The 26,088-nt window shown below is 43.7% G+C and overlaps 1 protein-coding gene across 3 annotated transcripts in view; it reads left to right on the forward strand.

Moving 5' to 3' along the window:
* LOC118361413 (FYVE, RhoGEF and PH domain-containing protein 3-like) overlaps window positions 1-26,088 on the forward strand; it is a 93,452-nt gene that overhangs the window by 39,482 nt on the left and 27,882 nt on the right. The window contains exon 1 of one of the 3 annotated variants that reach the window (XM_035741324.2): window positions 24,549-24,695. The exons of the other annotated variants lie outside the window; for them this stretch is intronic. The gene's annotated coding sequence lies outside the window, so the exon portion shown is untranslated. Of the gene's footprint in view, window positions 1-24,548; window positions 24,696-26,088 lie in introns of those variants that run through there. 3 annotated transcript variants of the gene reach the window in all.

Raw genomic sequence — 26,088 nt, forward strand, 5'->3', positions numbered from 1 at the left:
TGCCTCTCTTGATCCTAGGTCCTGGCAGAGTTGTGCAGACTCAGGACAACTGAGCTTTGAAGGAAAATGCAAATTTAAAGTCCATAATTTGCTTTCAAATAATCATGATCTTTTCCTCAAAGACGTTCATGAATTTATTACTGCTGAAGTGAAAGCCATCCTCTCTTGGGGAATGCTGCTTTTTAGTTAGCTTTGCGACTGTATCAAAAAGGAATTTCGGATTGTTCTTATTTTCCTCAATTAAGTTGGAAAAATAGGATGATCGAGCAGCAGTAATGGCTCTTCGATACTGCACGGTACTGTCTTTCCAAGCTAGTCGGAAGACTTCCAGTTTGGTGTGGCGCCATTTCCGTTCCAATTTTCTGGAAGCTTGCTTCAGAGCTCGGGTATTTTCTGTATACCAGGGTGCTAGTTTCTTATGAGAAACGTTTTTAGTTTTTAGGGATGCAACTGCGTCTAGGGTATTGCGCAAGGTTAAATTGAGTTCCTCAGTTAGGTGGTTAACTGATTTTGTCCTCTGACGACCTTGGGTAGACAGAGGGAGTCTGGAAGGACACCAAGGAATCTCTGTGTTGTCTGTGAATTTATAGCACGACTTTTGATGTTCCTTGGCTGGGGTCTGAGCAGATTATTTGTTGCAATTGCAAACGTAATAAAATGGTGGTCCGATAGTCCAGGATTATGAGGAAAAACATTAAGATCCACAACATTTATTCCATGGGACAAAACTAGGTCCAGAGTATGACCGTGACAGTGAGTAGGTCCGGAGACATGTTGGACAAAACCCACTGAGTTGATGATGGCTCCGAAAGCCTTTTTGAGGGGGTCTGTGGACTTTTCCATGTGAATATTAAAGTCACCAAAGATTAGATTATTATCTGCTATGACTACAAGGTCCGATAGGAATTCAGGGAACTCAATGAGGAACGCTGTATATGGCCCAGGAGGCCTGTAAAACAGTAGCTATAAAAAGTGATTGATAAAGCTGCATAGATTTCATGACTAGAAGCTCAAAAGACGAAAATGTCATTTTTTTTGTGTAAATTTAAATTTGCTATCGTAAATGTTAGCAACACCTCCGCCTTTGCAGGATGCACGGGGGATATGGTCACTAGTTTAGCCAGGAGGTGAGGCCTCGTGTTTCAGTCAGGCCAAATCACATCAAAATTATGATCAGTTCATTGACTATAATTGCCTTTGAAGTAAACATTAAGTAGCTCTATTTTGAGATGTGAGGTATCATGATCTCTTTCAATAATGACAGGAATGGAGGAGATCTTTATCCTAGTGAGATTGCTAAGGCGAACACCGCAATGTTTAGTTTTGCCCAACCGAGGTCGAGGCACAGACACGGTCTCAATGGGGATAGCTGAGCTGACTACACTGACTGTGCTAGTGGCAGACTTCACTATGCTTGCAGGCTGGCTAACAGCCTGCTGCCTGGCCTGCACCCTATCTCATTGTGGAGCTAGAGGAGTTATAGCCCTGTCTATGTTGGTAGATAAGAGGAGAGCACAAATTCAGCTAGGATGCATTCCGTCACCACCTCAGTAGGTCAGGCTTGGTCCTGTTTGTGGGTGAGTCCCAGAAAGAGGGCCAATTATCTACAAATTCTATCTTTTGGGAGGGGCAGAAAACAGTTTTCAACCAGCGATTCAGTTGTGAGACTCTGCTGTAGAGCTCATCACTCCCCCTAACTGGGATGGGGCCAGAGACAATTACTTGATGCCGACACATCTTTCTAGCTGATTTACACGCTGAAGCTATGTTGCGCTTGGTAATCTCTGACTGTTTCATCCTGACATCGTTGGTGCCGACGTGGATAACAATATCTCTATACTCTCTACACTCGCCAGTTTTATCTTTAGCCAGCACCATCTTCAGATTAGCCTTAGCGTCAGTAGCCCTGCCCCCTGGTAAACAGTGTATGATCGCTGGATGATTCGTTTTAAGTCTAATACTGCGGGTAATGGAGTCGCCAATGACTGGAGTTTTCAATTTGTCAGAGCTAATGGTGGGAAGCTTCGGCGTCTCAGACCCCGAAACGGGAGGAGTAGAGACAAGAGAAGGCTCGGCCTCTGACTCCGACTCGTTGCTTAATGGGGAAAACCGGTTGAAAGTTTCTGTCGGCTGAATGAGCGACACTGGTTGAGCATTCCTACAGCATTTCCCTCCAGAAACCATGAGAAAGTTGTCCGGCTGCGGGGACCGTGCGAGGGGATTTATACTAACGTTACTATCTGTACTTACTGGTGGCACAGATGCTGTTTCATCCTTTCCTACACTGAAATTACCCTTGCCTAGCGATTGCGTCTGAAGCTGGGCTTGTAGCACAGCTATCCTCGCCGTAAGGCGATCGTTCTCCTGTATATTATGAGTATGGCGACTGCAATTAGAAGGCATCATGTTAATGTTACTACTTAGCTTCGGCTGTTGGAGGTCCTGACGAACCATGTCCAGATAAAGCGTCGGGAGTGAAAAAGTTGAATGGAAAAAAAAGTTGAGGAAAAAAAAAACAAAATATCATTAAAAAGGTCATTAAAAAGTAAAAAACGTAAAGTTGTCAGGTAGCAAAGTAAGGTTGGCAACAAAACGCACAGCAACACGTAAACAAGTCTACAGCCAGTGTGTCTGCCCAATAACAATTGTGTACAGTGTACTATATATTACCTGGTATTTCTCAGTATATTACTGTAGGATGATTAAGTAAAGTTCCTGATGAAGCTAATATAAATGTAGTTAGTAATATTCTAGCTCCCTTGTCATATCTCTGTCCATCCTGGCCTGGGGCCTGTTTGGGGTTGTAATCTCACAGTGTTGTAGTCCCACTCTGCTTCCTGTCATTATGCAGTCACACTGATTGAACGCAACACTATGAGCTTAATGATGTTTCATTATTTCACTTCTGGTTCGGAGTCATATTGCAGCTACTGCTACTAGAGTATTACACCTCACTAAACTACACCATTTCAATATTCTAAAGCACAGTCAGAGTTCCCGCCACCACCATTACAACATAATAAACTACAACACTTATAATGTCTCTGTTCTCTGAAGTTCAAGTTAAACGATACCCACATAGAAGTTAAGTCAATAGAAACTGCACTCTTTTGCAACTAACAACTTGTAGTAGTCTTATTTTAGATAGATAAAAAAGCTCTCATATGACTGAGTCCATGTTCAGGCCACAGTGGATTCCATGCCCCAGGGAAAGGGGGTCACGAGACGGGCTCGACGGGTGTTGAGGGGTACTCTGGGGGGGGCAGTGCCTCATTACTGGGTCTCCATGGTCCAGCACCTCTAACTGTCACCCCCTGGGGCAGTGTCATCTGTTACACACGCTAACAGATCATGTGACTCCTCTATCTCTCTCTCAGCCCCAGGGCCAGTCATCCTCAAACAGAGTGACAAGCATAGATATGCAGTCGCCAGATCATTCCACTCTAGTCCACTGACATGCCTGACCTCTGCTCTCATTGGGAGAGCAGGTCTAGTAATTCTATCTAGAGGGCATTACAGGGATTATACAGTGGTTTGCCCACTTTGTTATTCTGTTTCTTCTTCACTCCACCAGATCTGTTTTAATTGTAATAATAAATTAAAGGCTCCTCTAGCTGGGTGAAATATTAATGGCTTTGCTCCTTTAAATATACACTGTGGCTGATGATAATGGGTGAAAGAGATGAGCAGATCAGAGGGTTTTAAACCCCATTGTGATTTGGGCTACTGAATATTTGAGGAGCTAAGTAAAGCCTTCCGCATGCTTTTGTTCAGGTGGCGCCTTAGGTGAACTGAACGAGTATGCTCGTATACTCCCTTAAAAGACCTTTGCTTGAAAAACAAGAAAAAGCGGCATTAGTACTGTTTTTCCATCTTGAGATGCCGTAGCCAGTATACGCTTCCTCAAAATAGGCAGATTTTATCTTGGGATAACTCAAGAAATCTGTAATTAATTTTGACATTTTGGCCGACGAAATCTTAGTCGCACAATTGTACATCTAACTAAGATGTTTGGTGCAGTATTTCTCGTGAAAGAAAATGACATGAAAACGAGTCGTCTCATTGAATGACATCAAACGCTTTATTGAAGAATCCCTACTGTTGATCAATCACCGATGAAGGGCTGTAGACTTCGGCTACCAAACTTCGGCTTGCCTCGAGAATTTGTTTTGTGTACATGAAGAGCCCAAAAAAACCTTGACGAAGATCAAATTGAATAAAAACATAATATACTGTAAGCAGAAACTTGTCTGAACTGTTTTGGACGGGATTGTCAGTGTCAACATTAGAACACTCAGTGTATTTGATCGTCTGGAGACCGATCTGAGTAGGTATACACACTTGGACAAAGCCTATAATGCTCCATCCATTCTTTTCCTATTTGTTATTCCCAAACTCTCATTCAATTACATTATTTTAGTAGCTTAGCAATAGAATTAGACCAGAATCTCTTTGATGGTTAGTGTGTATAAAGAGTGTGTCTTAGTAGCTGTAGAGGGCCCTTCTGTTGCGATGCCAGTGTCCTTTCGCGACCTCTTCCCCCTACAGAATAGAAGCCAGGCAGCATGTTGTGTCTCTGACATTGGCGATATTCACACACACAGGCCTTCAGAGATAAGCCTGAGATCACTGAAACGCGGTCTGTCCTCACAGGATAGGGTATGGGGCATGCTTGCACGTGCATGTGCGTCCTGCATTCACGTTATGTATTTGTAGTTGTGAGTGAACTGTGCGCGTGGTCTCCATGACAACAGCCCAGTGTCCTCCTTCCGGCTCACACCCGTAGGGTGCACTGACCCTCACCATGGCGACATCTCATCGATTTATATTAACTATTTAAAAATCATTTTAGTTGAAGTATCTGTAGAATTCAGTATCAGGTCCCCTGATCTGGAAGCAGGTAATGTCCTCGGGAGGGGGGTTTGTGAGGCAAATGCAGACATAGTCTTTGAAGGCTTTGGCAAGACTATGGCAGGCTTTCTTAAGAAATGTTGTTTAAATGTTTTTGTCTGCATGTGAGTGGGTGAGGGGGTAGTGTGTGTGAGAGTGTGTGTGTGTGTGTGTGTGTGTGTAGGTAGGGGGTAGTTAGTCGGGTTGTAATGGGGGATGGTTTGCTGCAGGACTTCATGTGCCTTGTTCTCTGCGAGAGCACACACACACACCCACGCAGACACACACGCACAGGCAGTCAAGTTGGCCGACCTTGACTTTTTCACAGTGTCAGACCTTGCCAAAGGAATATAATCTTCCCTCAAATTAGAAAACATCTCCAAATAGTGTCTTCCATCTGTCTCTGTGTGTCTGTCTGTGTATGCAAGTGTGTGTTCTAGTGTTATTTGAGCACTGTTGGTCAAAACGAGTGCTATTACATGCATATGTGTGTTGACCCCCTCAGGCAGCAGTGAGACAGATGCTGTGCTCAGGTCAGTGGAGCATATGAAGAACAGGAGATTTAGACTGGTGTTCTTCGCAGTGTGTATATGTGCATGTGTGTGTGCATCCGTCAGTGTGTGCGTTTGCATCTCGGTGACTTGATCAGAATAAACCCCTACACTGTACTGTGAAGATATAATGAATCTGACTAAAGTCGTAGATGAGAGTAGAGTACAAGCAGTTTAGATGGTGAGAATGACCTGGTTGTAGGACATAAGGAAAGAGGGCACACGTATAGGCCAGGGAGAGTTGACCAACTTAACTCAGCCCTACTTTCCCAAGACACACACACACACCGTCCCTGTTCTCCAGTGTTGCATAAGCCAAAGGGATGTAGCAGGAAGGATGATGGGGAAGTTTTTAAATTCCTTTCTGTTTCACAGTGTCCCAAATTCCTCTCGTCCGTGTGAAGAGTAAAAGTGTCTCTTCATCAATCCTTTCCATATCGCTCCCCTGCTATCTACTCCTAAGTAGAAGATTAGGTCTGCTGCCCTCTTTGTGTTTTTCCTCAGATCGATTTTACCTGAGCAGCTGTGTTCGGTTCAGCACCCTGCTTTAGTACAATGGAGAGGAGCAGCTGATCGACAGCAGAGAATATCAACCACCATGCATGCTTCAGACAGCAACAGTGCAGTAAATGCTGAGGCATGTGAATTAATACAGGTTACCTCCCTAATGCCACAGTACATTTACAGCCTCGTAAGGCAAAGGCAGGATCAACACAAAATCAACAAGCTCTCATGCTAGCTTTTTGACTCTATTTCCTAAATTTGCATGTGCGTCTCTTGACAAACATTTCACCCATCCCCCACTCTTCCTCTTCTCTAATTCAACGTCATGATTTAGGGAACAGTGATTACTTCGACGCCGTTTCCATGGAAATCACAACTATTCGTGGTGGGTTCCGTGCGGGCGTCAGGCGATGTCACCTGCTTCTTTCAAACAAGCCCCTCACCCGTTACCCTGACAGATACTTGGCCCATTGAGGGGAGGAGGGGAAAGGGAGAGAAAAAAAAGAGGTATAATAGTCTGTGCATATGAAGAAGGCTTGGGCGCGTCTGGTTGAAGAAGGCTTTCTCCGTCTGGTTGAAGTCACTTGGGGTATGCTGCACCCTAGACTCTAGTGATCCGCTGTGGAGTAACTAGCTCTCTGGAGGTATGGAATTTATGGAGTTCTATTTTAGGATTGCCCCTTGAACAATAAAATATGTACTGTATATCATCACCGCCTGAAACTAGAATTCTCAAACCTTCCCCCTATCGCTCATTCAATCACACACTTCCCCATCTTTCATACAACCACTCCTCTCCATTCTCTATCGCTCCTCCTCATTCTCTCTCTCTCTTGCTTGCCCTCCCTCTCCCCCACCCGGCTGGGCCTTCATTAGTTTCCATAGTGACGGTGGAAAGGCATTATTGCCAGCTGAGAAAGGCTTTGAGAGTTGCGGCGGTTGGGGCATTGTTCACCAGCGCTCTGCTGAATGGGAGAGAGGGCTCAGGACAGGGAGAGCGAGGAGGAGGACAGGAGCACACTTTTGGGGCTCTACAAACACTGGGTGTGTTTGTAGAGTGGGGGAAGGAGGAGAAGGAGGAGGGAAGAGAGAGAGAGAGAGAGAGAGAGCCTGGAGTAGGAGAGTCATGCTGCCTGACTGACTGACTGAAGATCCACACTACTACTGTAATAAACCCTTCCAGGTTTCTCTCACAACAACCCTGTGGCTGTAACGACATGCTGCTGGACTAAACTGGACCCTTGTGATTGGTGTTAGTGTGTGTGTGATGTGTGTCGGGCTGGAGAAGAGTGACCCTACAGAGATTTCAGGGAGAGAGAACAGGAAAAACATATAGTGCAGATGGCAGCCTATGCTTAGCTGGTGAGTTCCAGTGTGTGTGTGTGCATGTGCGTATCTGTGTGTGTGTGTGTGTCTGTTTTTGCAAAAGTATAAATATTTTAACACTCTCATTTATGATAAATATGTGTATGTGGTTATATCATTGACTTGTGTTTTCATATTCTCTGTTTATGCACATTGCTCATCTGTGCAGCCGTAGCCAGTTGTAGTAATGTCTGTAACGTTCGTCTCAGACCGTCTAAGTATGTGTGTGTATATGAGTTTTCTCTGAACCTCTGTCTGGGTCGAGGGGGTGTGCAGGGATGTATGGGGTAGAAGCTGTCTGCTGAATGTGGGCTAATTCTTTTAGCCTGTTGAAATATTCATGCTAGCCTGCATGTTTTATTGAGAGACTAACATTGGGGACAATTTATGCTGCCTTCAGTCTCCCCGCTGGTGTTATTTCATTGAATACTACAGTGCTGGGTGTATTTTTACTCCTTGAAAGAGTGATGTTAGCCGAGCAGTGTGGGAATGAGTGTGTGAACTACGTTAACTGCTTTACATTCCTGCTCAGTTTGTCTATATTACTGGGTGTTTGACTGATGAGGTGAGTAAGAGTTGCCCCTTCCTCACGCTGTTTAGATCATTTATGGGGGTTTTCAAATGTCCTTCTGGTGATTTGACAACGCCCGGTCCCATCAGCAGGAGGAAGAGGTCATGTTGAAACAAGGTGACATACCAGTGACCTCATTGAGCTGTCCAATATCATCTAGGGCATGACCACATCCCACACTATCCCCAAAGATTACTCAGCTATAACAGCAAGCTAATTGAACCACTATTATTACTATTTTGGAGGTATTTTACTATCATGTGTCTCTTCACTCTTTGTATTTCGCCACACCATCCTTCAGCTGACAAAGGGGGTTATCTTGAGTCGTTTGGAGTCGTAGTGTTTCCATGACGACCGGCGCCAGCTGTGCGAGGCAGGGGACTGTTGTGTTCGTGTACTCACCGACCTTGTGACCGGGGATCAATCCAGGAGTAAAGCTCTCAAGGATTAAATATCTACAGCCTTCAATATCTACAACCTTCACTATCTACAGCCTTCACTATCTATACCCTTCAATATCTACAACCTTCAATATCTACAACCTTCAATAGCTACAACCTTCAATAGCTACAACCTTCAATAGTTACAACCTTCAATATCCACAGCCTTCACTATATCTACAGCCTTCAATATCCACAGCCTTCAATATCCACAGCCTCTACTATCTACAGCCTTCACTATCTACACCCTTCAATATCTACAACCTTCACTATCTACAGCCTTCACTATCTACACCCTTCAATATCAACAACCTTCACTATCTACAGCCTTCACTATCTATACCCTTCAATATCTACAACCTTCAATATCTACAACCTTCAATAGCTACAACCTTCAATAGCTACAACCTTCAATAGTTACAACCTTCAATATCCACAGCCTTCACTATCTACAGCCTTCAATATCCACAGCCTTCAATATCCACCGCCTCCACTATCTACAGCCTTCACTATCTACACCCTTCAATATCTACACCCTTCACTATCTACAGCCTTCACTATCTACACCCTTCAATATCTACACCCTTCACTATCTACAGCCTTCACTATCTACACCCTTCAATATCTACAACCTTCACTATCTACAGCCTTCACTATCTATACCCTTCAATATCTACAACCTTCAATAGCTATAACCTTCAATAGCTACAACCTTCAATATCCACAGCCTTCACTATCTACAGCCTTCAATATCTACAACCTTCACTATCTATACCCTTCAATATCTATACCCTTCAATATCTACAACCTTCAATATCTACAACTTTCAATAGCTACAACCTTCAATAGTTACAACCTTCAATATCCACAGCCTTCAATATCCACAGCCTCCACTATCTACAGCCTTCACTATCTACACCCTTCAATATCTACAACCTTCACTATCTACAGCCTTCACTATCTACACCCTTCAATATCTACAACCTTCACTATCTACAGCCTTCACTATCTACAGCCTTCACTATCTACAGCCTTCATTATCTACAGCCTTCAATATCTACAACTTTCAATATTTACATCCTTTAATATCTACAACTTTCAATATTTACATCCTTTAATATCTACAACATTCACTATCTACAGCCTTCACTATCAACAGCCTTCAATATCTACATCTTTCACTATCTACAATCTTCACTATCTACAACTTTTAATATTTACATACTTTAATATCTACAACATTCAATATCTACAGCCTTCAATATCTACAGCGTTCAATATCTACAGCGTTCACTATCTACAGCGTTCACTATCTACAGCCTTCAATATCTACAGCCTTCAATATCTACAGCCTTCACTATCTATAGCCTTCACTATCTACAGTCTTCAATATCAACAACCATCAATATCTACAACCTTCACTATCTACAACCTTCACTATCTACAGCCTTCACTATCTACAGCCTTCAATATCTACAACTTTCAATATTTTCATCCTTTAATATCTGTAACATTCAATATCTACAGCCTTCAATATCTACATTGTTCAATATCTACGGCGTTCAATATCTACAACCTTCAATATCTACATCGTTCAATATCTACAGCCTTCAATATCTACATTGTTCAGTATCTACGGCGTTCAATATCTACAACCTTCAATATCTACATCGTTCAATATCTACAGCCTTCAATATATATAACCTTCAATATGTACAGCGTTCAATATCTACAACCTTCAACATCTACAGCCTTTAATATCTACAGCCTTCAATATATATAACCTTCAATATCTACAGCCTTCAATATCTACATCCTTCACTATCTACAGCGTTCAATATCTACAGCCTTCAATATCTACAACCTTCAATATCTACAGCCTTTAATATCTACAGCTGCTGCAAAGATTAAACCAACTATTAAGTCAGATTTGTTTATATATATATTATATGTTATCGTTACATTTTGCGCTATTAAGCATAACTATGACTAAAGATTCTAACCATGATGAATATGAAGATTGATTGAACCTCTCCTTGAGTGTCAGATGGTGGTTGTCTGATCTCCTGTCCTTGGTAAGTCTGGAGGGACAGGAGGAGTAGATCTAATTGGCTGGCTACACCACACCACACACCCAAATACCAGGTTGAACAGTCAGCATGATCAGGCTGCTGTATCACAGCTGTAATTATCCTGTGCTAGTTGATACAGGGCACCTGGGGTCCTTCACTGGAGAACTTCCATTACCTCCCTGCCTGCAGTGTGTCATTTTAGGATTTGTCTGAGGGTTTAAAGGTGTTTTAGCGGACCTACCCCTAACCCATACTCTTACCATAACCTTAACCCTAAACCTAACCCTAGCTCCTTACCCTAACTGTAAAACTAACCCTAACTCCTAACCTTAACCCTAAACCTGATTCTAACACTAATTCTAACCTTAACCCTAAACCCCCTAGAAATAGCATTTGACCTTGTGGGGACTAACAAAATGTCCCCAGTTGGTGAAATTTCTGTTTGTTTTTAAACATGTCCAGACACACACACACGCACGCACACAGGGTTTGAGAGTCAAGTCTCTGTAGTGCTAGCAGCCAGGATGATATTTAACATCTCTTGGAGGGGAGGCCATTTGCGTCTCCTGTTTTAAAGCGCTTCATTACTTCAAAAGGAAGCAGGAGCCGTGAGGTATCAGTGATGCTGGAGCTGTGCCTTTGTAGTGCCCTCCTCTAGTCTCTTACCAGTCTGGGGAAGAAGAGGGATGAGTTGCAGGATATTTAACAAACCCAAAGAGCCCCTCTCTCCGCCGTAGGCCACGTTGTGTGTATGTGTGTGAGGATGTAAGACCCTGGAGTCAAGGCCCTCTAGACTAACATCAGGAGGCAATTTTAAAGGCTGCTTTAAAGCTGGAAACTCCGTGCTTATACTCACCAATGGGCATGTGACAGGAATACCTTCAGCTGTCATATGCTGTTTTATAGATACTCATAAATGCATCACAAAGAAATCTCATTTCATTTCTCTCATGAATGAACTGTAGTTGGTGCATATGATGCTGCTGTGCTCGGTTACTAGTTAGGCTAGTGGGTACTACTGTTGCAGGAATAGAAATGGGGAAACAGTATTATTGTTCTGTTTTTCCACCAGGGTTACCGCAGTATATGATTGTTAAATGCTTTTATGGGTACCACATTTGTTTTGTGATGCAATTTCCTGAAGAACACTGCATTTTTTACTTACCTTTTATGAATTTACCTTCAGGAATTCTCTCGACCCAGACTAAAGCTCCACAAATGTACATCCTCCTCATATCATTGGCCTGGCTTTGGCTAATATGGTAATTTATCTTAGCAGAATTGTTTTATCCAAAGTCAAGACATTGAAGGTTGTGCAATGCAACAGCAATATTTAGACTTATGGATACCACCTGTTCGATAAAATACGTTACAATTCCATATTTCCCTGAAAGAATAAACTTTTTGTTTTGAAATTATAGTTTCCGGATTTGACTATATTAATGACCTAAGGCTCGTGTTATGTGTGTTCATTATAATTAAGTCTATGATTAAATATTTGATAGACCAGTCTGACTGAGCGGTGTTAGGCAGCAGAAGGCTATTAAGCATTCATTCAAACATTTCCTGCGTTTAACAGCAGCTCTTCGCAATGCTTGAAGCACAGCGCAGTTTATGACTTCAAGCCTATTAACTCCTGAGATAAGGCTGGCAATACTATAGTGCCTATAAGAACATCCAATAGTCAAAGGTATATGAAATACAAATGGTATAGAGAGAAATAGCCATATAATTCCTATAATAACTACAACCTAAAACTTCTTAAGTGGGAATATTGAAGACTCATGTTAAAAGGAACCACCAGCTTTCATATGTAATCATGTTCTGAGCAAGGAACTTAAACGTTAGCTTTTTTTTACATGGCACATTTTTCACTTTTACTTTCGTCTCCAACACTGTGTTTTTGCATTATTTTAACCAAATTGAACATGTTTCATTATTTATTTAAGACTATATTGATTTTTATTTATGCATTATATTAAGTTAAAATAAAAGTGTTCATTCGGTATTGTTGTAATAGTCTTTATTAAAAATATATAAATATATAAAAACATCAGCTGATTAATCGGTATCAGTTTTTTTTTTTGGTCCTCCAATAATTGGTATCGGCATTGAAAAATCACAATCGGTCGACCTCTAGTACAGACAGTAACAGAGTCACTGCTCAACCAATCCGGAGTACCTGATGATTAGGTGCAGGCCTTTCTACTTGCCTCTGGAGCTTAAATCCATTGTTGTTACTGCAGCCTATATACTGTACCTCCGGATGCTAATGCTAAACTAGCAATGAAAGAACTGCAGGTTTCTATTAGCAAACAGCAAACTGCACATCCTGATCATGCTTTTATTGTTGCAGGGGATTTTAATCACTCAAATCTGAAAAGTGTTGTTCCTAAATTCCACGAAATTGTCACCTGCCCCACTAGAGGAGACAATACACTAGACCACGTGTATACAAACAGGCTTGCAAAGCCGTTCCCCTCCCCCACCTTGGACAGTCTGATCACCTTTCACTGTTCCTGCTCACCAAGTATTTACCCCTCGTTAAAGGCGTGAAACCATCAGTGAGGACAATCAAAGTGTGGCCAGAGGGGTCAGACTCATTGCTACAGCACCAGTTTCAACACACAGACTGGAGATTGGTTGCCACACAGGCCACCCTTGACTCCCATACGGACATTGAAACATATGCTTCTTCCATTATGGATTACATCAACATCTGCATAAACAATGTCATCACCCATAAACTAATAAAGACCTTCCCCAACCAGAAGCCTTGGATGAACAGAGAGATCCGACTACTGCTAAAGGCAGTAAAGGCTAAAGGCTTTTAGATCTGGTGACCCTCATCCAGGGTCAACCTAAAAAAAGGGCATCAAGATGGCTAAACATGACCACAAATTGCAGATTTAGGAGCACTTCAACAACAACTCCGACCCTCGACGAATGTGCCAGGGCATCTAAGCCATCACAGACTACCGACCAAAAAACCCTACCCCCACAGCCAGCGATGTCTCCATCGCCGATGAGTTAAATAGGTTCTATGCTCGCTTCAACAGGGACAACAAAGATCCAGCCATCAAAGCTGAGCTCCCCCCAGACGACCTCCCCCTCAGACTATCCATTGCAGATGTGTTGTCTGCACTGAGTAGGGTGAATGCACGCAAGCCTGCTGGCCCTGATTGGCGTCCCCGGTCGTGTACTCAGAGCATGTGCTGGGCAGCTGGCCGAGGTCTTCACTGACATTTTCAACCTGTCACTGGCCCAGGCGGTTGTCACCACGTGCTTCAAGACCGCAAACATTATGCCAGTGCCGAAGCAGTCAACCGCATCAAGCCTGAATGACCTGTTGCACTCACCTCCACGATCATTAAGTGCTTCGAAAGACTGGTTTTGGCCTACCTTAAGTTTTGCCTCCCTCGACCACTGGATCCCCACCAGTTTGCATACCGACCAAACAGGTCTACAGAGGTCGCCATCGCAACAGCTTTATACTCTGCACTGACACACCTGGATAAAACCAACACCTATGTGAGAATGCTGTTCATAGACTTTAGCTCAGCATTCAATACAATCATTCCCTATAGGCTGATCACCAAACTCCATGACCTAGGGATCAGTCCCTCTCTCTGTAACTGGACTTTGGACTTCCTGTCTGTCAGGGAAGACAACTTCACTTCCTCAACCCTGAACCTGAACACCGGTGTGCCACAGGGCTGCGTGCTGAGTCCCCTCCTGCACTCCCTCTTCACCTATGACTGCGTTCCTGTACACGGTCAAGCACCTGGTTGCATGGTGATCTGACAACAACCTGGCCCTCAATGCAAAGAAAACCAAGGAACTCATTGTGGATTACAGGAAGTCTAAAAGCTGCAGCCACGCCCCAGTTCTCATTGATGGCACTGATTTGGAGCATGTGCCCAGCTTCAAATTCCTGGGTGTCTACATCTCTTATGACCTCTCCTGGACCATCAACACCTCAACCCTGGTCAAAAAGGTGCAGCAGCGCCTGTACTTTTTGAGGAGGCTGAAGAAGGCCCGCCTGTCTCCCAAGATCCTGGTGAACTTTTACCGCTGCACGGTTGAGAGCATTCTGACTAACTGTGCCACAGTGTGGTTTGGTGGATACTCCGTGGCCGACCGGAAGGCCCTGCAACGGGTGGTGAAAACCGCCCAGCACATCACTGGTGCTCAGCTCCCTGCCATCATAGACCTCAAACACAAGCGGTGTCTGCGTAGGGTGCGCGGTATCATCAGGGACCCTTCACGTCCATGCCACAAACTGTTTGCCCTCCTACCATCAGGCAGGCAGTACAGGTCTCTACATTCCCACACTAGCAGCCTCAAGAACAGTTTCTTTCCAGCTACTGTAACCCACCCGGAATCTGTGACACGGCACTAGCCATCTCCACCCGCTCAAATCCTAGTACTGCCTCTCAGGGACCTTGTTGCACTACTCTCTTTGCACTCTTCATGGTACTACTGGACTCTGACATTGCTTTGCAAAGTCTGATTAAGGACATTATTCAGTTGTACATGTCTACCTCGGTAACCTCATTGCTGCTATCCCTGCATTTCAGTTGCATGCCTCCTTGCACTTTCATTTTGCCTTCCTTGCACATTTAGACTTGCCATTTGTACTTGCCACTGCTCCAGAGTCCAATGGCGGCGAGCTTTACACCACTCCAGCCAACGCTTGGCATTGTGCATGGTGATCTTCGGCTTATGTGCGGCTGCTCGGCCATGGAGACCCATTTACTGAAGCTTCCGACAAACAGTGCTGACGTTTCTTCCAGAGGCAGTTTGGAACTCAGTAGTGAGTGTTGCTATTGAGGACAGGCAATTTTTAATGCGCTTCAGCACTCAGCGGTCCCATTCTGTGAGCTTGTGTGGCCTACCACTTTGCGACTGAGCCGTTGTTGCTCCTAGACCTTTCCATTTCATAATAACAGCACTTACAGTTGATCGGGGCAGCTCTAGCAGGTCAAACATTTCACAAACTGTCTTGATGGAAAGGTGGCATCCTATGACGGTGCCACGTTGAACGTCACTGAGCTCTACAGTAAGGCCATTCTACTGCCAACGTTTGTCTATGGAGATTGCATGGCAGTGTGCTTGAATTTTATACACCTGATGCCGCCCTGTGATAAGCAGTGCCCACTTTGTCAAAGGCAAAATATTTTGCTTGTCCATTCCCAGCACACCTTTTCAGGATTCTGTTGGAGAGATGCATCGCTGTGGTGCTCCACCAATGTTCCCTAAACAAAAAAACATGAAACATAAATCATGTAGATGATACAGGATATGGTAAAAAATAATATGTGGCTTACAGGCTGGAGATAAAATGTATGACAATTTATTTAGATCGACACTTTCTACATCATCCATGCAGGTTTTTCCGCTCAAATAGGCTAAGCTAAATCGCGCCCAATCAACAAAATTAACATGCGGAGTCAATTACAATTGTTTTCGTGATTCAGTGATTTTTGACAAGCTGATCATAGCGAAAAATAAAATACTCCTGCATTTCCTGCTGTGTAAACACATTGTAAATAGGCTCACGATATCTCCCCCAATAATTGTGTAGCTGATATTCAGAGCTTAAATAGCCAGATTGAATTGGTCACAGGAATCAGGACTAATAAAGTCAGTTCAATAGCCTGTTTTACAAATGGTGGGCCTACCACATGGATGGTCATTCATAACATTCCATTGCTGGCTGACATGGAAGGCTACACTTCAGTAAGCAGGAGCCAACGTCCTTGGGACGTCTTTTTTTGGTGTTTTACAAACAGTAGGCTTATCACGTAGATGGGTGTTCATAAAACTCTATTTCAGGCTACACCTCAGTAAGCACGGACAGATGCTGATGCCTTTTGGACATCTTTTTTTGGTGTAGCCCATACCTGCCTTGATTTTCATATCCACATTTTTGTCACGGTCCGAACCAAATCTGAAATTATCATAGATGTCTATGTTTGGTTCAGATTTGGTCCGGTCTGGACCAGTCCAACATAGACGTCTATAAATGACGTATTTTCAACTTTCGTTCAGAACAAAAAATAAACCTAATTTCAACGTCCAGAAAAAACATATTTTCAACCTCTGGAAAAAAATAAGTATTTTCAACTTTAATTCAGAACCAAAAATGAACCTGATTTCAAAGTCTGGAAAATACATATTTTTCAACATCTTTGGTGCCTTTTCAACATCCTGGAGGATGTGTATTTTATACGTTCAGAAAATACGTCCTTTCACCGTTCATCCCGAACCTAAATTTAACCTAACTTCAAAGTCTGGAAAACGTATCTTTTAGATGTTTTTTCAAAGTCATTTGGCTTACTGGGACTATTTTAGTTTTGCGGTGGCAGCATTTTTTGGTCTTGCCTTGGGCGCCAGAGAGGCAAGAACAGGCCCTGGTGACAGCCCTCTCATTAAGAGCCCACTGGCCTGGCCAGTTTACATGATTTAACTGAGTGAACAGGAAAGTGGCATGTCTCCTGTGGGCTTGCTAACATGCCTCAGGTGTAGAGTAGACAGGGTAATAAAGGACCTTATTTCCTCTCTAATGGCTCCAGAGTTTCCCCCTATAGCAGAGCAACACTCTGTGCTCTATAACCAAGGCCACGTTTTCCCACTCTCCACTGTGTTTGTGTGTGTGTTTGCTAGCTATCAAGATGAACTGAGGGATTTTTAAAAATTGATGTTGTTTTTATTTAACCTTTGTTTAAGTAGGCAAGTCAGTTAAGAACTAATTCTGATTTACAATGACGGCCTACCAAAAGGCTTTCTGCGGGGACAGGAGCTGGGATTAAAAATACAAAATAAAATGAAAATATAGGACAAAATCACATCACGACAAGCGAGACACCACAACACTACATAAAGAGAGACCTATAAGACAACAACATAGCATGGCAGCAACACATGACAACACAGCATGGTAGCAACACAACATTACTCTTTTTTTGATGGGAGGCTCTGCTGAAGACTGTTTGAGGTGTTTTGAGAGAAGGTCAGCAGTTGTTGTCTTTTCCAGGGATATCACATGACCATGTCCCGTTTTGTTATTGTTTCAAGTACAAGAGTCACATGAAATGTTAAACCTTTCTCTCCGAGTCCTGAGTCTCACATATTATTCCCCACATAGTTTTGAAAACAGGAGCATGATTGGCGAGAGCTCTTCAAAGTTTGGAACGTTTCCAAGCTGACGCTGCCATTTTGAGGCCCAAAACCCTGAGTGACTCTATAAAACAGGTACTGACGTCAGATTAAGATACTAAAGCCCAGTTAATGTGCAGTTGTCTGTTTGTTGGGTAGAGTCTGTGTATCAGCACAGGAGATCAGTGGGGGGTGTCACCCCCTGTCATGCCCTCAGCACACCCACCCTCACCCCTTCCATCTCCTCTTCTCTCACCTCCATTTCTCTTTTCTCCACCTATCCCACCTCTAGCACACATCCTCTCCCTGGTCTCTTCTGTTCTGTCCACACCCCTTTCACCTCTCTCTCCTCCATCTCCACTCCTCTCATCCCCTTCCATCAGTGTACTGGTGTGGTCTGGACACGGCTTGTCCTGTCCTGGGCGATACCCCAATCCCAACCCCAGACCCAGGCAGTACTGTATCTATCTTCCCCCACAGGACCACTCTGACTGTCAACAAACAGGGTGTCACTCCCCTCTACAGGCACACACCCGTCCGGTCCTACGGAGGACCACACCACACGTGTGAAGGAAAAGAGAGGGAGGAGGGGTATGAAGCCAGGCTGGAGAGAGGTTAGGGGTGAGGATGAGGGGGAAGCTGGTCTCATCCCTCCCTGTCAGTGATAGCAAACCACACTAAATAAACACACACACACACACACACACACACACACACACACACACACACACACACACACACACACACACACACACACACACACACACACACACACACACACACACACACACACACACACACACTGACTCTTTAAATGCCACTTCCTGCTGCTGGTCTCTTGATAAACTGTCTCCAAGTGATACTGCAGGCTGTACTACACACACACAAGCACACAGGGTGTTTCTCTCTCCCTACTGTCTGTACTGTTACATAGCCAGTAAATTACAGTGTGGGAGAGAATTTAGGGTTTGAGTGAAATGTTATTTTGCGGCAGTGAGAGGTGTCTAGGTTGTTGTAAGTGTGGAGTGTGTGTTTTTTGGGGGCGGTGTGTGAAATGTTTGCTTTTGTAGGGCTATGTTTTTGGTCTCGGTAGAATGTTATTGTGTGGTAGCGGTGGGAAATGTTTGCTTTTGTAGGGCTATGTTTTTGGTCTCGGTAGAATGTTATTTTGTGGTAGCGGTGGGACTGTTAGTAAGAGATGTAAAATGTTTCCGTGGGAATGTAATGAGTTACGTGTCACAGGAATGTTGTGGTCTCTCTCAGTTTAGTGCTTGACATCTTAGAGGATGTGGCTTACCTGCAGAAGCAATGAGTAGTAGTGGACCCACACTGAGCTGAGAGTGTGTGTGTTCAGCGTGTTTGTGCTGGCATTTGTACGTGTGTAACCAGTAGCATTGGGTGCGGGAATATGGGGGTGGACTTTAATACATAACAATTAACATTCAAAATCACATTTAAAATCATCAATTAATCAATCATGCTGTCACCTGCTGGTCATTCAGTAAGCCGTTCCTGTCCGTCATAGTGATTGGTGAAATCAGAACAGTCAATATTAATTAAGATAATCACTACTTTCACACATCAGAAGCCTTTAGTCAGTAGAAGATAGCAGACAGTGTATTGACCTGTAATCTAGAGGGAATCAAGTCTCAGAATCTACATAATCAAGGAATACCAAGTTAAATCTCTTTATAGTAGGCTAGTTGTTGGTAGGGCCATGACTCATGTTTACTGTAGTGCAACCAACACCCCCTAGTGACAGTGGTCAGGGTGGGACTGTCGTTTTCAACCAGCTACTGTATGTGTGTGGTCTCTTTTCCGATGAGAGGATGTGTGTCTGTCTGAGTAGCTGGAGATCAGTGATGGGGCAGCTTTGATGGGGGTGAGGGCCACAAAAAAATCTGAACGCATCATGAGTGGCCAAAGTGGTTTGCGGGTCTGCATACCCCACATCCTACCCACACATGTAGTCAACTGATTTGTGCAATCAATCCATTTGTGCAGTCAACTTAACCTAACTCTCTGTCTAAATGCATTATACCAGACGCCAGGTCCGGCCGTTGAATTCGTCATCTTTCTTCTCGAATCCGGAGCACAAAACGATATCGATAGATATCGATTTTGAAGACATGACATTTTGGTACGCGAAGTTCCTGCTCTTATTTTGAAGATTTATCACAACAAGCGTGTTTTGCGAAATGACACAGAGCACTGAGCTCATTTTATTCCGTTCGTGTCAGGTTAATTGAACTTCTTGCGACCCACGTGTCAACAACCTTTCAGATAACCACCACAGCGTGTCAAATCCTCGAAAGTCGCTTCGAGAAAGCACACCGCTCTGTAGACAAAGCTTGGTGCTTATTATGGGATGTACGGGGTTACGAAATCGGACTTTTTGGATGTCATGTTAATGATGTGTTAGAGAAAGAACTCAGCTGAACGATTCAGAACATGAGCAATCCTATTTGTCTTGGTAACATGTATTTTAGAACATAAGAAAGTAATCCAGCCGAAGATAAAGGGCTTGTTTTCCAGTCCCAGTAATATCCATCCGTCATGGTTGGTGAGCAGCATGCATGATGATTCAGCTCTGTGTTCAACCACCCACTCTTTTTCTCTTAACATCCTCAGTTAGTGGAAGCAACAGTGGACTCACCGTAACCTTCTAAGTGCTCTGATATTACATCACGTATGGTACAAGTGTGTTTGGTGAGTATGTTCGGCTGCTGTGTTGCACTTTAGCCATTGTTGACGAGGATCAGCTCACCACAGTGGATCTGTATCCTCCCATACATCTGACCTCTCCTGTACACCACACGACATGAACAGTACGCTGACTCGGGGCTTTATGTTTACACTTTCTCCCCCTGAGACGTTTCTCCCCCTTGCGGTTTGCCTGTGTACATGTGTGTGCATGCGTGTGAGGCTGTGTGTTACTGGTTTGACAGAGTGCTCTGTCGTAGTACCTGGTGTCTGCACGCCACACTGCTCTCCTGTAGAGGTGTGAAGGAGAAGAGGACTGGACTGCTCATTAAAGGGCAAACAGATAAACTTGATTTCTACACACCTTTGGGTAGAAGTGTTGGCTTCCGGTCAGCTCAGACGGTTTAGGCATGGTTTTCAGAGTATGTAGTCCTTTTGAAAAAGTGCCTGCTGAAAATGAACAGTGTATATATAGGCTAAGTGTGAAACTGGGCAGCTGTGGTAGTAGTCCCAGTCTCCCTGACCCACCTGCTATCTTACCAATATGGATCAACTGGCCTGTTGCCATGACAATGCCCTGTTCCACTGGTTTCCCCTGCTCCAGAGCATATTCACTCTGGCATTGCTTCATTTAGCCTCCGACTCCACAGGCAGGATGTCTCTCTGGCATTAACTCATCAGGCCCTGTTGGTGCTAGCTTTTTGTCTGCCTGCACCCTACATACTGCTTACTGTGTGTGTGTGTGTGTGTGTGTGTGTGCGTGTCAGCACTCTCTTTGCTTATTATTGTCCACATGTCATTTAGACCTCTCTAATAACTACAGCTTGGCTCCCTTGAATGTTCTCCTCTATCACTTCCCTTGTTCTCCCTTCTAAACATACTCTCTATTTCTTTCTCTCCCCCCTTCCTTCTGTCTCATCCTCTATCCTCTTTCTCATCCCCCCCAAAATCCTTCCGTCTTAATCTTTGGGAGCTGGTGAAATACTCCTACTTAGTGTGTGAGCTGGGTTGATTCACTCTACTGCTGTGCCCACTGACCTGATTTAGGACTGACAGGGGCAGGAGCAGGATGACTTATCCCTGATCCCTCTCTCTTACCCCGTTCCCTTTCCGTCTGTAGCGTAGCTTGGGGAGCCATGATTACCATGGAGGCTTTGAGGCATGGCTCTTTCCTAGGAGAAACGCTGCCTGGTTTTAGGTCTACATGTCTGAGAGAGGCGCTGTCTGATGTTGTCTGGTTAAATCAAACAGATAGGAGGAGATAAATGAATGGATGTGTAGTAGTAGAGTAGTAATCTGAATGAGGGAGGCCAGCTGTTACTGTACTTTTGCCTGTGTGATTGGATGAGATCCTTATCCCTCTGTATGTGTATGGATTATCCACAGATTGAACTAGGCACGCTGCAGTATCACTCTAATGTACTGTAGCCTACTGTACCTGACTGAGAAATCTGCTGAGTTGCCATCGATTGGGAAGAGCTCTAACCTCTATTATATATACCTTGTGTCCCTAGAACAGCTGTTTTACTGCATTTCCACTGTTGAGCCTTTCCCCTGTGTAGAAAATAGGGATCCCTTTTTTTTTAGCTGTTAGAGCTGTAGAGATCTGCTCTAGTTAGCAAATATGAATACTGTCCTTTAGTTCTAAGCAGTACAGTACAAAAACATAGACGCAACATGTAAAGTGTCGGTCCCATGTTTCATGAGCTGAAATAAAAGATCCCAGAAATGTTCCATACTCACAAAAAAGCTTATTTCTCAAAAATGTGTGCACAAATGTGTTTGCATCCCTGTTGGTGAGCATTTCTCCTTTGCCAAGATAATCCATCTCCCTGACAGGTGTGGAATATCAAGAAGCTGATTAAACAGCATAATAATTACACAGGTGCACTTTGTGCTGTGGACAATAACAGGCCACTGAAATTTGCAGTTTTGTCACACAACACAATGTAACAGATGTCCCAAGTTTTGATGGGAGTGTGTAATTGGCATGCTGACTGCAGGACTGTACACCAGAGCTGTTGCCAGAGATGTTCATTTCTCTACCATAAGCCACCTCCAACGTTGTTTTAGAGAATTTGGCAGTAGGTCGAACCGGCCTCACAACCACAGACCACGTGTAACCATGCACAGATACACTCTGATCCTGAGGCCCATTGTTGTGCCATTCTTGCTCCACCATCACCTTGTGTTTCAGCATGATAATACAAGGCCGCATGTAGCAAGGATCTTCACACAATTCTTGAGAATGTCCCAGTTATTCCATGGCCTGCATGCTCCCCAGTCATGTCACCTATTGAGCTTGTTTGGGATGCTCTGTATTGACGTGTATGTCTCTGTGTGTGTATTTCCATGTGTTTTCCAGCGTGTTCCAGATCCCTACAATGTCCAGCAACAGAGTTGCAGAAAGGAAAGAGAGATGGATTGAGAGAGATGTATGGAGAGAGAGGACATCCATTGAAGAGGGTTGGGACAAGCCTGATCAACTCTATGCAAAGGAGAGTCTGTTCCAGTCTGTCGAGTCAGAGTGCTGGTAGGTGTGGGGGTAGCTGTGTGATTGGGAGATGGGGCTTGAAGGGGGGGGGATCAGGTGTGGGGGAGTGGTGACTGACGGACTGAGACGAGACTCCCACGTTGGAAGTGATCCATCTCCCAGACAGCACTGGGGCAGGAAGACTTTACTCTAGGGATGGTGGGTAATAAACAACTCCAACAGGGTCGCCTCAGGCCTGGCAGTGATTGGCAGCAGTGTGTGTGTGTGTGTGTGTGTGTGTGTGTGTGTGTGTGTGTGTGTGTGTGTGTGTGTGTGTGTGTGTGTGTGTCAACATTCAATGTTCAGCGAGAGAAAGGGGGAGGGGAAGAGGGAATATTGTGTGTGTATGTACTTCTCAGTGCATGTGTGTGTACATGTGCATGCAGGAGATGGGTAAGGATTGTCATTAGAGGTCAAGTCTGAATGGCCAAGGATATATATTTTTTATTTATTTAAATGCCGCCCTCTCCACTCTCGCTACTCTCTGCAGTAGTATAAATTACCATACCTTTATTTCAGACTGAGACCAAGGTCTCACACACACACACACACACACACACACACACAATACACACACGATGCCTTTATGCTTCCATATCCGCAGTCCAAATGACTTTAGAGTATCAGAATAACTCAGTGTATCCGAACACACACTACCTTTCCACTGTCTTAGCGCTAGCAGTACTGCTGTCTTTCCGTTTACTGCTCTCTCTAGTGTTGTTCTGTTCTCTCTGAGTCCGTCTCACTCTCTCCTGTTCTCTTCTGACTAGAGTGTGTGGCGATGACATCACCATCTCCACTCTCAAGGAACAGGCAACAGCTTGCCTCAAAGACGCAGTCCTTTGCCTGTCCATAATGATGGTGTATGGTCATTGATGAGTTGGCCTTCGAAGTCAGGTCGTCCTGGCAACCCGCTGCTTCCCAGAGCACCGTGGCGATGGTTGTCCTTGGAAGCAAATTGTTGTATTTCTCATGTTCCTCATCATGATTGGAGTTTAGAAGAGGAAATCCACTTCTCTATTCTCTCGTGTGTGTTTATTAAATTGCGTTTAAATGGATTCTCATAATTACAGAATGTTAATCTCATCTCTCCCTCTGTGAGCAAATGTATTACTTTACTCGGTTTGTGTCAAACATTGTTTAGTGCCTGTTTGTCCTGTAGTTGTTTGCTATGTTCTGATCAAGGTTATTATAGTTTTGTGTTTTTATATTTGTTTTTTGTTTTTATATCCATTTTTATATTTGATTAGAAATTCTGTTTAGTTTCAGTTAGCTGTCAGACCTGATTTGGATTGCCCATTGAAACCCCCATTACATTTTTGCCCAAAGTTTAGAAGAACAAAACACTGAAACTGAACATAATTCATGATGGTTTTGTTAATGATTTTATTTCAGTTTACGAAATAAATGTGTGTGTGTGTGTGAACACACACACACACACACACACACACACACACACACACACACACACACACACACACACACACACACACACACACACACACACACACACACACACACACACACACACACACACACACACACACACACACACACACACACACACATACACACACGACAGCTGGGCACGGGGACAGGTGTGTATAAGGCAGGTTTGGCAGGTGCAGTTAGACTAAAGCACACCTAACTACAGATGTGTGTTATGCAGGACTGAGTTTTAGTTTTTGCTCCAGGGTGTGTGTGTGCAGGGAGCTGGCACAGAGAGCTTTCCGGTCTTATACACACACACACACACACACACACACACACACACACACACAAACTCACACACACTGGGAGAATGTGAGTTACCTTGTTGGCCAAGGAAGGTGTGTTGGATTTTCCTATTGAAATGGTTCCCTGGATTCTTGGTGTCTAAGGAAAGGCAGAATATTCAACGAGACGGTAGCTTTTTCTTTCTTGTTCTTGTCTTTTCTTGTCTTTGACACTCTTAAAATAAGCACAGTCTGGCTATCAGATTTAGGTCGTTGTTCAACTGAACAACCTTTAGTCTTTAAGACCTTTGGAAACGTTTGAGTTTTCAGTATCGTACAGAGGCGTAGTATAATTGTGAGTGTTGTGTAGAGTTGTGAGTGTTGTGTAGAGTTGGTTAGTTGTGTAGAGTTGTATACAGTGGTATGAAGTTGTATAGAGTTGTATAAAGGTGAGTTGAGTGTTATGTAGAGTTGAGTTAAGTAGATGTAGTTCCTCTCTCGGTGCTGTGTCATCAAGTTCCAGTTTACTGTTAGGATGTTTGATCTGCGGGCCAGATTTAACTGTCTTAGGTAACCATGACTATGGAATGTTTCCATATGCCAGACCCCTATGGCACCATCGGTCTCATTAGTGTCTGTCTGCTATTGCCCTTTTTTTTTTTTCCCAAGACCCGACCTGTGTCTAGAGTCAAAGACTTTCTCAGTGGTTTAGCTGGACATCGTCAGGGTAGATAGATGTTGCCCCTAACCACTTGCTCTAATTTCATCCCTCTAATGGTTAAGGGTAGGATCGAGTGTCGAAAAGCTGATCCCAGAGTCTGTTTTACGATGTTCAAGACACCAATTATTTTTGATGAATGGCGGAAATCAGCTTTCCTCTATCGGAGACTGTAGAATGCTTTTTCCTCACCACTGTAACAGGAAACTGGCATTTATACGGTCATTTTAGGTATTATCAACAGTAAAAAGAACTGAAATGTTTTACTGCAGCATACTGTAAATTACTGTGCATTGTGGGGAAAGTGCTGTATTTCAAATGGTACTGTAATTCTACCCCACAGAATACAGTAACGTATCCTTGGAGAGTGAAAAATCCTTTTGACCAATAGTGGGTTCATAGTATTGTTGTTTCTGGCTCATCAACATAGTTTCAGCCATGCCTTGTACGAGGCTATATTTGTTGCGCCCGTGAGTGAGAATTCTGTACCTATTTAACTTCTATGTGGTTAAAGTGCCCCATCAATTTAAAATGTAGAGGGGACAGATTGGAAGGGGCAACTACATTTTGCCATGCCGTTTTGGTATTTTTTAACCCCTTATGTCAATGCCAGTTTGGAAGCCTTTGTTACGGCCTCTAGAAATGCAAGTAATATAAAACACCATACATGAATTCATATCCCGTAGTGTGTGAACACTTTACCTAGCAGCCATCCTGCTTGCACCGTCCCTTGTAAAATACTGTGAAATACATACCCCTCCCCTCAATGAATTTCATTCATGAATTCAGATTACGGTAGAATTCGCTTTTTTACATGATATAATACAGTATTTTACTGTGCGTCATTACACAGTACTTGCTTTGG

Source organism: Oncorhynchus keta, chromosome 28, assembly GCF_023373465.1.
Source record: "Oncorhynchus keta strain PuntledgeMale-10-30-2019 chromosome 28, Oket_V2, whole genome shotgun sequence".
Taxonomy (NCBI): domain Eukaryota; kingdom Metazoa; phylum Chordata; class Actinopteri; order Salmoniformes; family Salmonidae; genus Oncorhynchus; species Oncorhynchus keta.